This window comes from Bidens hawaiensis, unplaced genomic scaffold, assembly GCF_021521415.1.
Source record: "Bidens hawaiensis isolate Kalapana, Puna unplaced genomic scaffold, B.hawaiensis_p1.1 tig00044783_1, whole genome shotgun sequence".
Classification (NCBI taxonomy): Eukaryota; Viridiplantae; Streptophyta; class Magnoliopsida; order Asterales; family Asteraceae; genus Bidens; species Bidens hawaiensis.
The window spans coordinates 23,967-37,109 of record NW_027497962.1 but is presented as its reverse complement, the minus strand read 5'-3'; the positions used below and the strand labels follow the sequence as shown (position 1 = coordinate 37,109).

Sequence of the window (13,143 nt, the reverse complement as noted above, 5' to 3'; positions counted from 1 at the left end):
ACGTGTCAACACGTGGCACACCAGCTGACACGTGTCACCACATGGCATAAAGCCATGACAATGTGACATGTGTCCTGCCACGTGTCACAATGTGGCATAAAGCCATGACACTATGACACGTGTCCTGCCACGTGTCACAATGTGGCATAAAGCCATGACACTGTGACACGTGTCCTGCCACGTGTCACAATGTGGCATAAAGCTCGCCACGTGTCATCACGTGGCACCGCGTCCGCCACGTGGCAAACCTACCCGTGACTCATCATGCCTACATCGCGGTACGCGATGGCATAATTAAGGGACCATCGCGGTCCCGGGAAAAGTCTATAAATAGCATGCTTTGGCCATTCACTAATCACACAATTTTCACACACTCTTTCTCTCTCTAACATCTCTCTAAAATACCTCGATAAACGTGTGCCGAACCGAGACGAACCGACGACCCACCTCGAAGTACGTGACCGACCCGAGACGAACCGACGACCCGCCTCGAAGTGCGTGCCGACCCGAAACGAACCGAGGACCCGCCTCGAAGTACATGCCGACCCGAGATAACCCGACAATCTGCTCCGAAATGCGTGCCGACGAGATTTGTAGACCGGCGTGCCTCGATTTGCATGCCAAGGAGGTGTTGATCAAGATTCTCGATATACGTGCAAGCGTTGAAGTGCTGCCCGTGAGTTTAGAAAATAATAAGCCGAACAAGGTATGCATAATGCCTGAATAAAATATTAATAAAATAATAAAGGCTTAGACCCTGGTCAAGGGTATAGTCTATAACTCGAAAATATACAAAATAAAATAAAGGAAAGAAATTATATAAAGAGAAATATATAAATATAGCTATTGGTTATCGATAAAGCAAAATTATTATTTAAAAGATTTTAAATAATAATAAAAAAAAGAATAAAGTAATAAATGAAAAGAATCTTTATTATTAAATAAAGATAAAAGTATTATTTAAAGATAATTTAAATAATTAATGAATAATATATATATATATATATATATATATATATATATATATATATATATGAGTATACGTTTTGGAAACGTAGACGGATTAAAGGTCCGAATATGAGAATAAGAGATATATAATTTGGACTATAGGTTCAAACATATTATAAAATAAAAAGAAAAGATAAAGTAGAAAATAGTTACGGTTAATGATATTATTTAAGTTATTATTCTTAAGTAATAAGAAAAGAAAATGATACATTTCTTAATAAAGAAGAAACATATAGTTTAAAGAAAACAAGTTAAACTAAAGGTTTATCTTGTGAAAGAAATAAGTTAAAAAGAATGAGTTTTAACTTGAATAAGGAAGGAAATAAATAATATTTTAAACTAAAGGTTTAAAATAATAAAAAGATGTTTTGAACTAAAGGTTCATAAAGAAATTAAAATCGAGGTAAAGATTTTACAAAAGAGACTAGAGGTCTTAAGCCGGATTGTATATCCGACTAACAAAAAGTTATACTCGTACTATAGGTGTGAGATAACAAAGAAGAGGGAAAGACCCTCGGACAGTGTATTGAAGCTGATCCAAAAGAGACGGCTATACTCGTACTATAGGTGCGAGATAGCAAGGGAAAGACCCTCGGACGGTGTTGAAGGCGATCCCAAAGCGAAAAGGTGAATACGCCCCCAAACTTTTATAAACTTGACCGCATCCTGGACGACATTGGCGGCGCCTTTGGTATGGGCGCGGTGGGTGGGTCCGCCTTCCACTTCCTCAAAGGCACCTACCACTCCCCCATCGGCCACCGCTTCCACGGCGGCGTGACGCCGCCGTCTGCATGAACGCACCGCGTGTCGGAGGCAGCTTCGCCGTCTGGGGCGACCTCTTCTCTACCTTCGACTGCTCCATGGTCTACCTCCGCCGGAAGGAGGACCCCTGGAACTCCATCATCGCCGGGGCCACCATCGGAGGCTTCCTCCAAATGCGCCAGGGCCTGGGCCCGGCCACCAGGTCTGCTGCCTTCGGTGGCGTCCTGCTCGCCTTGATCGAGGGCGCCGGGATCATGCTTAACAAGTTTCTCTCCGCCCAGTAGCCTATGCCTGTTATCATTGAAGATGCAAATATGCCCCCTCACCAAAATAATATGCCCGAGGATTCTCCCTCGGGGTTTTTGTCTTGGTTTGGGGGTAAGAAGGAGGAGAAGCCCAAGACGGAGGAGGTGTTGGAGGGTTTTGATTCGCCCATGCCGCTGACGTTTGAGTTAAGTAAATCTTATTTACTGATGGATAAGACTATGCTTTTGATTTATTTCTATATGTTTCTTGTTATCAACAATGGTAGTATGCTGTAGAAATAAGTTACTTTATGCTCTTGTTCTTTGATGCTACGGATTATGTGATGATGGTTTTGTTGAATACTTATTTGGTTTCGTTAGATTTCTTGCCAACACCAGCTGTTGTCTGGGTGGTTAAAACAATCATCTTTAACAACACCCTGTTGCAATATGAAATTAGATTGCCTCAGAAACTCTTATATGTTATATGAAACAATCTAAAGGATGAAGGATTTGTGAAAGGTTAAAATAGTATAGGTTAAAAAGTGTTATTAGTTAAGACTTATATTCACTGCTATTTTGCCTTGTTACTTCTGAAAAGTTTGGAGCAGTATGTGATTTTGCTTTCATTTTGGCACTAAATTTGTTACTTTTTAGTTTATGTTTCTTAGGTTGCTGAGAGTGCTCTGTATTGATTTGGTCTATATAGATTTGAATAGGCACATAGTTCTTCAACTAAATTTGTTACTTTTATAAACTTGTTTTCAAACGAGTCAAATATGTTATGTAAAAATTGTTTACAAGGAACTTTGTGTTCCTAAAACCGTTATAAATAAAAGTATGAACCTAGCTCTCAGGCTGTGGTATACGTATGTCTGGATCCTTACATAGGTGGTACTATGCGATGAATGGGCACATCGCACCACCCTTGGTCGTAAGACGCTCTCCTGCATGGAGTACGACCGTTGTGTATATTTACGGGTACTTAACTAAGTCGAACGATGCGGTGTTTGCTGAGGTGACCTAGTGTAGAGGCTCGAATTTATAAATGTGTTATTTAACTTTGTTATTCATAAAGCCACGATGGGCCGAGGCAGGCGTAGTCTCGAGGGGGGTAATAAGGTAAAAGAAAATATTTTAGCGTCAGTGTATTCACCTGCACATCGCTGACGTATTTTCTAACATTTCAGGTGATTAAAGTATCAAGAATTGGAGCCATTCATAAAGTTGATGTTCGCAAGGTAGAGATGGCTCATTGTTTTAATTATTTAAAAGATTAAAAACAATATGATTCGTAAAAATCAAACGAGGCTTATAAATAAAGCGCTCGGATATTTATTATCCGAAAAGTTTTTCAAATAAATTAAATATTATTACAGAATAAAGATTTATTAATAAAATGTTTTAAAAGAAATATTAATATTTTATTATAAATAAATAAAGCTTTATAAGTAACTTAATATTTCAATATATTAATACTTTTAAAAGACTTCCGCTAAACTCTGATACATTTACAAAACCGGTACCAACTGTTAGTCACACGCTTAGGCCGTAAATCGAAGTGTGACACTTAATCCCATGGACCTAAGACCCATTCCCAACCCTTTAATCCATCTTTCATTACAAGTCCATACTCCTTATTATATTTAATCTTAATTAAATATGAACACACGCTTCACAAAACATAACTTTTATTTATTTAGTATTATAATATTTAGGATGTTACAGCGATGACCATTAATAAAAGTCAAGGCCAATCAATATCAAGAGTTGGTATATACCTGCGAGAACCGATGTATACACATGGTCAACTATATGTGACTTTATCACCAGTGAAGAGTAGGACGGTGTTGAAATGCTTATATTAGACAAAGAATGTAAAGTTAAAAATAAAACTACAAATGTGATTTATAAGGAACTATTTATTAATTTATAATTGTAAAATGGATGTTATTTTAGTTGAATGTTATGTTTTTACATGATTTATATATCAGTTGATGATAGAAATGTGTGGATGTTACATGATTTTTATTTTTCCACCTGTGACGCCCACGGGTTAATAACCTAATAAGATATATAATAAAAAAAATTACTTATGAATTTTAACTTATCAATAAAGCAAAATAAGCAAGTTTTATGGAAGGGTTTGAAGTCCCGATTAAAATGTCATGTTACTGCCACATAAGAAGTTATAAAGCTCAATTCCCTTAATGAGATGGGCTCACCTAGAGATGATCAAAAAAACCGGTTCCTGGAACCGAACCGGTGGAACCGAACCGGAACCGAACCGGTTCCTACCCGTTTTTTGTAGGAACCGGACCCTATCTGATTCAACCCGATGATCCGTGACCGGTTCTTGCATTTCTGAGTGGGGGCGGGTAGGAACCGGAACCGGTTCTGGAACCGGAACCGGTTCCTAACCGTTTTCTTGGCCGTTTTTTGACCGTTGGGGTCAAAAATAGCCGTTTTTTGACCGGTTACGGTACAGGAACCGGGTTAGGAACCGGTAAGAACCGGTTAGATAGGTTAGGGGTCCGAGGGTGGGAGAACCGGTTCGGTTCCCTAACCGGTTCGAGCCTGGAACCGGTTTAAAAGGTGGTTTTGAATATTGGAACCGGTTAGGAACCGGTTCCGGTTCCTAGTCCGGAACCGTTTTGAACATCTCTAGGCTCACCCCTATCCCCTTTCACGCCTGACAACACATTGCAGCCGGCCCATTTACCAGTCCCGCTTTAAAGCCTGACACGGAATTAGAGGCTTTAAAACATTGTCATGTCGTTTTGTTACTTTCCTTACTAGTTAGTATATGAATATTTATTTGTCATTAAAACTTTTAGAAAAAAACTTATATTTCACACTTTTAAGGAAAAATAAATATTTACTTTTTGTTTAACATAAATATGAACTGAAACATATTTATCATATTGGACTCTAAAATCGAACACATGACATGATTGGATCAGTTTGACTAGTTTTCTAGGTTTGATCCATCAAAGTTAATGAGATTATGAAAGTTTTAACGGGAAAGAGCACTATTGCGCGCCAACGTGACATGAGCGTTGATGGTGTTCATACAAAAATGTACCCAATGGAGTGTCAACTTAAATGGTATTGCCGGTGTGTTTAGACTAATAGTGGAATCAAGAAAGCTTATTTTTTCCCTTTCGTTTATCAATTAAAAAAGACACCATTAGCTTTGCAAGAAAAAAAAACATGTAACGGACAAAATGCATTTGAAAAGGAAGAAATTCTCAAAATATATATTTCTATAAACAAATTTCTAGCTTTACAATATCATTTACATTGAATTCTATAAATATGTATTAAAAATTAGTTGGGATGAGTGGTATGTGTTATCAAACGAGTAGTTTACAGAACCACTTAAAATATGCCATATGACCATAAACCAATCGAGAAGAGCACGTTCAATACTCGTTTAGTCGTCACGAATAAAGAAGATGCATGCCTCAGAAACAACGCCCGACTACTGCATAAATGTTTTCATTGTGACGAGTAATTTGGCCTCATCATTTGGCTCACGAAACTTATCGCCCGGGTAGTTTTACAAAAGACAAACTAGACCGGTTAGTTTGCAAGCTCAACTATTCAATACGAGTAGATCTTGGTCAACGACTGGTTTTTCCGGTATACGCATCTACTACGCGTGGTTTGTTACCAGCTAATTTGTCGCTACCAGTTTGACCTTACAATCTACTCTTGGCTGCTTGTATTAGCGGTAATCCGATGTGTTTGAAAATTATATAAAAATATTACGTAATCCTTTATTTTTATGTCATTTTTAAAACAATTTATTATGTCATGTCTCCTATTTTATGTCATCCCTTATTTCTATGTCATCTTTTGTAAAAATATATAAAACAAAGAAAATGTTAAGTAATCATGTGTTACACTGTCTTCCCGAGTCTCATTTGACTGAGGGAGGGGAATGAAAAGAGAGAAAAAGATTAAAAAACCATGTTCCTGAGATTTTTTAAGAAAGGGATGGGGTGGGAAAGGAGGGAAAATGATAGAAAATAAGAGCATATACACATCCTCTCAAATTGGAGAGATTAGGAGAAAATATTTTAATTCTTATCAATTACTAAATTACCCTCATATCTAACTTTCTATTATAGTTTACTTAAAGGGTATAATTGAAAATTTGTATATTTTTTTCTTTTACTCTTAACTCGAGAACACCTAAAATGCTAATTTCCTTTCTTTTCATTAAACTCAAGAACACAAAATAAAATCACATATTTTCTTTCCCCTAGCTTTCTTTTCTGCTCTAATTCCCATTCCTTCTAGGGGTGTTCAAAACCGGATATCCGGAGTTTCGGATATCCGAACTTCGGATATCCGAACATTTCAGATAATGAATTCACTATCCGAATCCGTATCCGAAATTTCGGATATCCGTTCGGATAGTGAAACGGATATCCGAATTTTGCATTTTTTATTTTTAATTTTTATTTTATAAAAGTTTGCAACATAAAATTAGGATCTGATATTAATCCAACCATATATTCAACCATATTCCAATCATGTATCAATAAAGTGTTTTTTAAAGAGAAATATGTCAAAAGAGAAAGATGAATCTTATGATAAACCACATCCGTGGTGCTCAACATCTGTTATTATACAATTAAGTTATATATGAACCATTCATGGCAAATTCAAATATAAAAATAATCAAAGAACTCAATACAAAATCCATATATACATGGCAGATTCACGGATACAAATAACCAAAATATCCAGACATCCGATTTTCAGAAGTGTAGATGCTAGACGCGAAGACTATAGATTAGTGGCCGGAGATGCTAGACACGGCCGCCGGCCGGCGGAGATGACGGTGGAAGATTGGGTTGGAGGGTTTGGTCTCGTGAAGGAGTGGAGGCTGAAGGGGGAGAGCAGCTTATGTAAATTGTTAAAATGAAATTAGAGTTTCTCTCTTATATGCTTATAAATAAAAAATATATAAAAATTATTAAATTTAACATTCGGATAGTTCGGATACGAATTTTGGATAATTCAGATACGGATTCGGTTCAGATTATTTTGAACACCCCTACTTCCTTCCCCTCCCCTCCTAACGCCCTGTTCTTGAGTTTTTTTTAAGGAGGGAAAGGAAAGGAAAACCAAGGATAATTAAAAAATGAGTGTTCTTGAGTTTTTTTAAGGAGAGAAATGGAAGGGGTAGGAGGGGTTAGGAGGGATAAAATCAAAGTATTTTTCTAATAAATTATCCTCCCATTTTTGGGCTGATTACTAAGGAACACTATCTATTTACAATATTACCCATAAAAACACGATTGGTCTTTTTTTCATCTATGGCTTCTTCATCTTCTTCATTCGCAGAACAGTAATGATCTCTTTCAACTGGCGGCCTCTTTCATCTGCAATTTGTACCTCGGTAAGTCAATTTAACCTAATTGTTCGTTCAATTTGTGATTTGTTCGTTCAATCTGCTGCCTCTTTCACGATCAGTTTAACCTAATTGTTCAATCTCTTTCATATGCGGCCTTCTTTCGGTTTATGTGTGATTTGCAACTGTGTTTTTCTTCTTTTAATTCATGCATATATACTGGTGTTATTATGATGACCGATATAAACCTAAGCTTGTGAATCGAAGTTTCATAATTGATTGCAATATGAACAAAAGGAGCATAACTGCAAATCATTAATAAAAAAGCATCAGAGGAGGAAATCTACAAAGAGTTACCTAATGCATATTGTTTGTTACTATTTTAGGATCTATGCAAGGTAATGGAAGGTTCTCGTGCACGCGTTTACTCAGAGGAGGAAATCTACAAAGAGTTGGAGATTATGGGCATAGTGTTGGAGGAGGAAATCTTCGATGCGTATCTTTTTTTGGTTGAGCGTCCGAAAAAAGAACGGGCTCTTTTTGGTTGTCCTCTTAACAAGCGGGTGAATATGTTACGTAGAATGATGGGAGCATGAGAATGAGATTTGAAACTTTTGATTAAACATGTTTTTTTTAGTAACCGAGTTGAACTTTTTTGGAACTAGTTGGTTGCATTTCTTGTTAAAAGTAGTTGGTTATTTTATGGAGACATTGCTTATTAAAATGTGTGTTTGTTTTTGGATACGATTGCTTAGTAGGATGAGGGGCAAAATTGTAAAAGTGTTATTTTTCTTTTCTTTCCATCTAACTTAAGAACATAGTTATCCTTTCCTTTCTTCTAATTTCCTTCCAACTCAAGAACACACTCAATTAAAAAAAATTTCACTCACTTTCCTTCCCTTTCCTTTCCTTTCCTTTCTTATCATTCTCTCTCCTTTCCTTTTCTTTCCTTGGTTAAAAAACTCAAAACATGGCGGAAGTGTGTCAATATTGTTATTATTATGATAAAAATAAAAATCGTGAAGCTTCCTAATATAATATGATTGTATGTTAGGCATCCTTTTTGTAATTTAAGGAAAATAGATTGGGGAAGACTCCAGACAGAAAACCCTCGTAAACCCTAATTGATTGATAATGGGTACGCCTGAAACCTCCCGAGAGCCGTGCCCTGACCGCATCCTGGACGACATCGGCGGCGCCTTCGGCATGGGCGCGGTGGGTGGGTCCGCCTTCCACTTCCTCAAAGGCACCTACCACTCCCCCATCGGCCACCGCTTCCACGGCGGCGTCGACGCCGTCCGCATGAACGCACCGCGTGTGGGAGGCAGCTTCGCCGTGTGGGGCGGCCTCTTCTCCACCTTCGACTGCTCCTTGGTCTACCTCCGCCAGAAGGAGGACCCCTGGAACTCCATCATCGCCGGGGCCGCCACCGGAGGCTTTCTCCAGATGCGCCAGGGCCTGGGCCCGGCCACAAGGTCTGCTGCCTTCGGTGGCGTCTTGCTGGCCTTGATTGAGGGCGCCGGGATCATGCTTAACAAGTTTCTTTCCGCTCAGCAGCCTATGCCTGTTATCATTGAAGATGCAAATATGCCCCCTCAGCAAAATAATATGCCCGAGGATTCTCCCACGGGGTTTTTGTCTTGGTTTGGGGGGAAGAAGGAGGAGCCCAAGACGGAGGAGGTGTTGGAGAGTTTTGATTCGCCCATGCCACCCACGTTTGAGTTCAAGTAAATTTTATTTATGGTTTGGGTGAGAATGAGAGTTAATGCTTACTGATTGACAAGACTTTGCTTTTGATTTATTTCTATATGTTTCTTGTTATCAACAATGGTAGTATGCTGTAGAAATAAGTTACTTTATGCTACGGATTATGTGATGATGGTTTTGTTGAATACTTATTTGGTTTCGTTAGATTTCTTGCCAACACCAGCTGTTGTCTGGGTGGTTAAAACAATCATCTTTAACAACACCCTGTTGCAATATGAAATCCTAAAATTAGGTTGCCTTAGAAACTTTTATTAGTTAGCCTTATATTCAGTGCTATTTGCCTTGTTACTTCTGAAAAGTTTGGAGCAGTATGTGTTTTTGTTTTCATTTTGGTAGTAAATTTGTTTGTTACCTTTTAGTTTATGTTTCTTAGGTTGCTGAGAGTGCTCTGTTTTGTTTGGTCTATATAGATTTGAATAGGCACATAGTTCTTCAACTCTTTCTGGGGGCTGGTAGCATAGCATCTACAATGTAATTGGTGTTTTAAACATACAGAAACAAGTCTTGTTTCCTGCAGTCAAAATACTAACAGAATCAGAGTAAAATATTTACCTTTTATGAGACAAAATATTTACCTTTTATGAGACAGTGGAAGGTCAATTTGCTGTTGATTGAAATCTTTTGTGACAGATGATTACACATAAACCTTGGCATGTGGTGTGTCTTGTTTAGTAGTAGTTTCATAGAATATCTTGGCTGCAATAATTTACAACATTAGTAAAATGTTATTAACAGGTTGTTTGATAAAGAGAGTCTTGGTTTTAAAAACTGGAAGTGTGTCGAAATCAGTGTTAGGGGCTGTTGATGTTTAAAAAAAAGATTTTTTTGGTCATGAAAAGATAGATGAAGTTTGTTTGGTTGTACAGAGCGTCTCATATGTTTCTTGAAACTGAGGATGTAACTTTTTATTAAAAGGTTGGTCCTGCAACTGGTGCATTAAGTGTATATTGTTGTGAGTTTTTGTCATCTGATTTACTATTTTACTAGGTTAGAGCTTGTATTACATACGGTCGAAAATCTCTATTAAGGTAAAAAAGTATTATATGTTATATGTAAATTCAGTTATTTCATATAATAATTTATGTATGACTTTTTAATAAGTTTTTGATATATATATTATGTATTATTAATTTTAAGCTGCAAATAAAACCTTGGTGTTTAAATCTTTTAAAAGTAAAATATTTCTACCGATATTATTATATTACATTATGTGTGTATAAAAACAAATTATTTATACCGATATTATTATATTGCATGTGTTGATGTCATTGTAAGCATTTTATTGTTGTTAAAAGGTGAGACTATCTTTGTTTAGTTGTGGCCGGTCGTGCCAAAAACTAATAGTTACTAATAGTTAGGATTATTTAAAATAAAACCTTGTATAAAACGAATACAAACACCTTTTAAAAATCATAAATAAATGAAAGCATAAAACGGACAAAAGAACTAGATAAAAGATCAAGTAATATGAAATTGAAATGCGGGCGTTGGTTTTGAACTGCATGTGAATCGCACAGGCCCAAATCCACCTACTGTGGTCTGTGGAGCTCCGACTCGTTTCTTGTTACCTAAATCTTGTTCTTGAAGGACACATTGACCAACCAAGTCTCTGATTAACAACCTATGTGTCGTTATCAACTTTTCTTTTTTTCGTTACTGGAATTCTGTTTGTGCAAGTTTTGCTAACTTGTTCCGGCAAAAATCAATGTTGAAACTTTATATGATTGGTTATGGAACTCAACACTTGTGGGAGCTAGGACATATAAGAATGAATTGAATATTTGCTACAGTTTTTTGAAATCTGGATCCATTTAATGGAGGGCCATCACTATTGTGATTAGGAAGACAAACTATCTAAATCAACCTACAATATCCCCATTATGCAGCGAATCAGGGACTTTTCAATGTTCGTGGCTAACTTAATGCATGACTCAAAACGCCATATCCCTACGATACCGATTGTCAGATAGTTAACTTCTGAACTTACTATGCAACTCTTGAAAGTGTTCTAAGATTAACATTTTGCCCAATGGCGACGATGATTTTTAACGACGAGATGTAGAACGCAAGATAGGTAACCAGGTAAAGCTATATTAATAATAAGCTATGCAGTTGATATCAGTGATATATCGGTTATCGGTCCCTTGGCGATATATAAATCAGAATATCAGTTCGGAATATCGGTACCGATAATATCAACGATATTGACCAATATTTGACCAATATAGGACTAATATTTGGCAGAAATATCACCGATAATCCCGATATCATTGTTTTAAGTCTTAATAATCAACTTTTAGTGTTCAACGTTAGTATTTTATGTCTTAATCAATTCTTACTTGCTACGATTGTTAGTGTTTTTGCAATTTGCAAAAAGTTACTTTGTTAATGGTAGAAGACTATACTGAATTATTAGTGTTAAATTGTTATATATATGAATTTTACATGATATTAAAATTACCGATATCCCACCGATATCTCACTGCGATAACCCATATCTCAGATATCTGTTCTTGACCGATATCCGATATTTTTTCGTATTAACTGCTTAGATAATAAGAGACCTTTATGAAGGAAGCTTTACAAGACGGGCTTGCAAGTGTTCTGGTATCTGAGTGATCTATTGGGACGTCTTGCAACAATGAGGGCATTATTTTACAAGTTTTCAAAGATCTAGATTATACATATTTAGAATGATCCAAAACGTTACACATGTAGATTTGCACACAGTTGAAACGAAAAATGGTCTAAGACCGGTATAATTGGTAAACATTGAAATCAGTTAGGATATGATGGCTTGGAATTATATTGGGTATCCACATACGAAAATCGGGTTGGAACTGTTCCGGGTTGGGTAATGATTCTAAAAACCGGTTTGATTCGAATTTCAAGAAAGTAATCGTTGAAATTTGAAAACAACTATATAGTCATCGCAAACTATTTTTACCATGCTTCCCCCATATGTTAGTTTAAATAAGTATTTTTAACAAGCTGGTTTCCAAACCGGCTTTGACAACGAACCGGTCAAAACCGACCCAAATCTGGTTCCGAACCAATTCCTTGTTGACCCGGTTTGATTTTATTGACCACAACGTGAACATATCTAACCCAAACCTATTTAGGGCCTGAACCCGATTTGTGCATGGTGCACCTCTATGCACATGGATCTAGTGAATCCCACTACACACTGCTAACAACTTTCTTCTTCTTCTTCTTCTTCTTCTTCTTCTTCTTTTTTTTTTGAATATTCATTACGAGATATCCATACCTTTCCTTGGGCCAGATTTGCATGGGAAGTTTGAGAGACTTATGCGATACCTTGAGTCTTTAAATACAGCCCAAAATGTTGTTAGATTTCATGCCATGTGAGTTAAATTTAGGTGTGCCGTGACATCGATTTTGTTTAAGTATGAACACGACTTGCTTAACTTAAGATTACAAACTTGTCTCATTCACAGCTCTATTCTAAAACCAATTACTTTATATAACCTAAGATAACTTTGACTCACGAGCTTTATATAAACCAATTACTTAAAAGGTCGGTTGCGGAAAAGCAGTCGGGCTTTCTCCATGAAGGCGAAGGCCTTTGCTTGAAGATAAAACAAGGAATTTTTACACATTTCCCCTTGCTAAATACCCTTAATTACATATATCCCCAACCCCAAAAATCAATTACATATTTCCCCTTTTTATATGTGTTAGGAAGGGGAAATATGTAATTATTTTTTTAGTTTTGGGGAAATATGTAATTAAGGATGTTAGAAAGAGGAAATATGTAAATGCCCCATAAAACAAAATGCAAAACACAGTCGACGAACCACAATATAGGTCGTGCTTTTATGTAGGTATAGCCTAGAGGGAACTTAATACTCGCCAAACGTAAGGGCAAAGCTATGTATTGGAGGATGGAGTCGTGATTTTTGCGATGTATGCGGGATTTTGGGTTGAACCAATGAACATTTGGTGGAAAATTAAATAAATTAAACTACCTTA

At 36.8% G+C, this 13,143-nt stretch overlaps 2 pseudogenes; both read left to right on the top strand.

Moving 5' to 3' along the window:
- Positions 1 to 264: 264 nt before the first annotated feature.
- LOC143595189 (mitochondrial import inner membrane translocase subunit TIM17-3 pseudogene) lies at positions 265 to 2,312 on the top strand (annotated as a pseudogene).
- A 6,163-nt stretch (positions 2,313 to 8,475) lies between these two features.
- Positions 8,476 to 9,297, top strand: LOC143595191 (mitochondrial import inner membrane translocase subunit TIM17-2 pseudogene; annotated as a pseudogene).
- The last annotated feature ends 3,846 nt before the right edge of the window (positions 9,298 to 13,143 follow it).